The sequence below is a fragment of the Arachis duranensis genome, chromosome 9, assembly GCF_000817695.3.
Source record: "Arachis duranensis cultivar V14167 chromosome 9, aradu.V14167.gnm2.J7QH, whole genome shotgun sequence".
In the NCBI taxonomy this organism is placed as follows: Eukaryota; Viridiplantae; Streptophyta; class Magnoliopsida; order Fabales; family Fabaceae; genus Arachis; species Arachis duranensis.
This window is the reverse complement of record NC_029780.3, coordinates 83965207-83969074: the sequence shown is the minus strand read 5'-3', so window position 1 is coordinate 83969074 and position 3868 is coordinate 83965207.

Here is a 3868-nt window from a genome sequence, read left to right as displayed (position 1 = left end):
TGGAGTTGAACGCCAGGTTGTAACGTGTTTTGGGCGTTCAACTCCAACTTGTAACCTATTTCTGGCGCTGGACGCCAGATTGCAACATGGAACTGGCGTTGAACGCCAGTTTACATTGTCTATCTTTGCGCAAAGTATGAACTATTTTATATTGCTGAAAAGCCCTGGATGTCTACTTTCCAACCCAGTTGAAAGCGCATCAATTGGACTGCTGTAGCTCCAAAAAATTCATTCCGAGTGCAGGGAGGTCAGGATCCAACAGCATCAGCAGTTCTTTTTCAGCCTAACTCAGATTTTTGCTCAACTCCCTCAATTTCAGCCAGAAAATACCTGAAATCACAGAAAAACACACAAACTCATAGTAAAGTCCAGAAATATGATTTTTGCCTAAAGACTAATAATATTTTACTAAAAACTAATTAAAACATACTAAAATCTACATGAAATTACCCCCAAAAAGCGTATAAAATATCCGCTCATCAATCACTACCTCATCCACCAGTAACTAGCCAGCCGCCACCTCACCCCTATCCATTCCATTTGTAATCACTACCACTTCAGCTCTCTCTACCCCTCATCCTAAAATTTCAATCTCTAACTCTTCATTTTCTTCTTCGAAATTCTATTTTCACTCTCTCTAATCTTATTTATCTTTTTAGCTTTGTGTTGAAAGAGGAAGTCAAAGCAGAATATAATAATCCAACAATGGCCACAACAATACCCAAACTTCATCTCCGTACTTATTTCAAGCCACACTCAAAATAACCCTAAATTACAATTATACATACTTATTGGTTCATAGGTCGGTAACTATACCAAATTTAAACAAAGTTAAAGTCATTATCAGACAAAATATCTACTCATTTTGTAATAAAATTATCTCTTGCTTGAGACAACCTAAGAATCAAATCTTTTTTTTTTACTTTTTTAAGAAGTTCAATTTAAATAACAAGGTATACTTTCTTATATATGCTTGTTATGGTAGGATCAGTGTCTTATATTCCTTTCTTTCACTAAAATTTCTCAAATAAGATAGACCGAGCTTACCTTTTTATGTACAAATTTTTTTGTTCCACAGTTGAGGCAAAATGCTATTAAAGAAGAAGCGCCAAATTATAGGTTTGAGGCTGAGTCGACTCATTCAATTTGGGTTGGAGCTTCCTTGCGGTGTGTTTTTTTATATAGAGAGACTGTGCACAAAAAGAGAGAAAAATAAATAAGAATAAAATGTTAAAAAAGAATTGTGAAGAAGAAGATGGAGAGTTGGAAATTGAACACTTGAGCTTAGCGGCGGGGAAAGGTGAGGTGGCGGCGGCTGCAAGTAAAATTGATGGGATGAGGTTGTGGTGGCTGCTATTAGTTTGTTTATTCGTGAGTAAATTTGTCAACATTCTAAATATTCATGGGTAGAAATAGTAATTTACTCTTTTAAGTTATATGTTTTTAGTCCAATTTTGACACAAATTTTAAGAATAGAAAAGACATTGGTATAATCCACCTTTATTGTAACTCTTTCTCAAACTTGTAAAATTCAAGTTAAGATTGGTAGAACGTACAAGAGAAAATAAAAATAAAACAAATGCAGAATGCAGGCTGTGTTTTGTAGTAAGGATGTCTCCTTCGTTGAAACGTGGCGCCTTGCATGACATGGAAGACAGAGCTTTGACCACTTTTTGCATCAGTTTTCACAAAAACATAATCTGTTGTTTTGTAGGATGCTGGCATACAAGAGACAGTAGCATTTGACATGTGTCACGATAGGCAAAGGGCATTATCATGTTTCCTCGTATAATTCTATATATTAGGCTTTCCATCTGCGTTTTGCTTTACCTGTGAAAAAGAACAGAGTAGTTCACTAAAGATTGAGAAGAGAGGAGACTGAAGAACTGAAGATTGATGGTTTAGAAGTTATAGTAAACTCTCATTGTAAGTATAGTTACTAAACCAAGCAATCAACCTTTCTTACAAACGTTTTGGTTGTCACAAGTAACAAACCCTTTTAAAATTGATAACCGAGTATTCAAACATCGGGTCGTCTTCTCAAGGAACTGCAGGGAAGTATGTTCTTATTATTGGTTATAGAGATTGTAAATTTGGGGTTTCAAGAATGAGGAACAAGTAATTTAATGGCGAGTAAATTAAATGGCAATTAAATAAATAAATAACTATAAAGCAAACTTTTGGCAAGGTATGAGAAATTGGAGGTTCTAGCCTAGTTATCCGTATCAATGATGATGAAAACTGAATCTTAATTCCACTTTGTTAACCCTTACTAAGGCAAAGGAAAGTCAAGGGATCAATTAGTCTGATCTTCGGATCTTATTTATTTCCTGAGAAAAGATTGGGATTATTGAAGAACAATTCAATTAGCAAAGATAACAATTAACAAGCATGTTTGAGTTTGATAACTCCTGAGTTACTGATTTCTTAACCAAGACCAAAAGGAAAGAAAATTAAATCTACTGGAATAAAAATGTCTTCAGATTGGGAATAATCAATAACATAAATAAAAGAAAGCAATATTAAACTGAAATACCTCAAATAACATTAAATAAGAAAATCATAACATGAATTTAGTATAAGCCAAATAGGCAACATAACTAATATAAGCATTAAAGTATCTGAAAATAAGAGATAAATATAAAGTAAAAGAACATTGAACCTGGGATCGAGAGTCACTCCTAAAACTAAGAGAAATCCTAAATCCTAATCCTAAGAGAGAGGAGAGAACCTCTCTCCAAACTAAATCTAAATCATGAGAAGTATCTAATTCCAGACTCTCTGAATGGATGCATTCCCCCACTTTATAGCCTCTAATCTGTCTTTTCCGGGCCAAAAACTGGGTCAAAAACAGCCCAGAAATTGCCCCCTGCAATTTCTGTTACGTTCAGGTCGCGGGCAAGTGACGCAGAGGCGTCGTCTACACGTCCGCGCGGATTGAAGTTCGCAGATGCGACGCGGGCGCATCATTCACGCGTTCACGTCGTCTAACTTTGGAGCAGCTATGAAAAATTATATATCAAATCGAAGCCCCGGACGTTACCTTTCTAACGCAACTGGAACCGCATCGTTTGGACCTCTGTAGCTAAAGTTATAGCCGTTTGAGTGCGAAGAGGTCAGGTTGGACAGCTTAGCAGTTTCTCCAACTTCTTGTATTCCTTCCACTTTTGCATGCTTCCTTTCCATCCTCTGAGCCATTCCTGCCTTGTAATCTCTGAAATCACTTAACACACATATCAAGGCATCTAATGGTAATAAGAGAAGATTAAACATAGGGAACTTAAGGCCAAAGAAGCATGTTTTCAATCAAAGCACATAATTAGGAAGGCAAATGTAAAACCATGCAAATAGTATGAATAAGTGGGTAAAGAGTTGATAAAAATCACTCAATTGAACACAAGATAAACCATGAAATAGTGAGTTTCAACCTCACTCTTGTAATTTTTTTACATTACTAATTGTTACAAAAAAATTTTCAAACATGAAAGAGAGAAATGACAACGATATTTATAGTCAAACCTCTTAAATTCAAGAATTTAAATTAATCAAAATGCAAGTTATATTTTGCATAAAGTGACCAATAAAAAAATTGTTGCAAACTTAACCTGTGTTTTATTATAAAACTAAATAAATATAGGTAAAATGTAACATGTGATTTGTAGGTATAAAAAAAAAAGGTAAAATATAACTTGCATTTTACAGGTAATGGAAAAAGAAAATTATAAAACATAAAACATAATTTGTATTTTCCGACAACGAGTTCTATATACCCATGGTATAGTAGTGATGATGAATTTGTACTTTATTATCTCAATCTTTGTTCTGATTCAATTGAAATTTGGGCTCTTAGTAATTTACAACAGCTTTC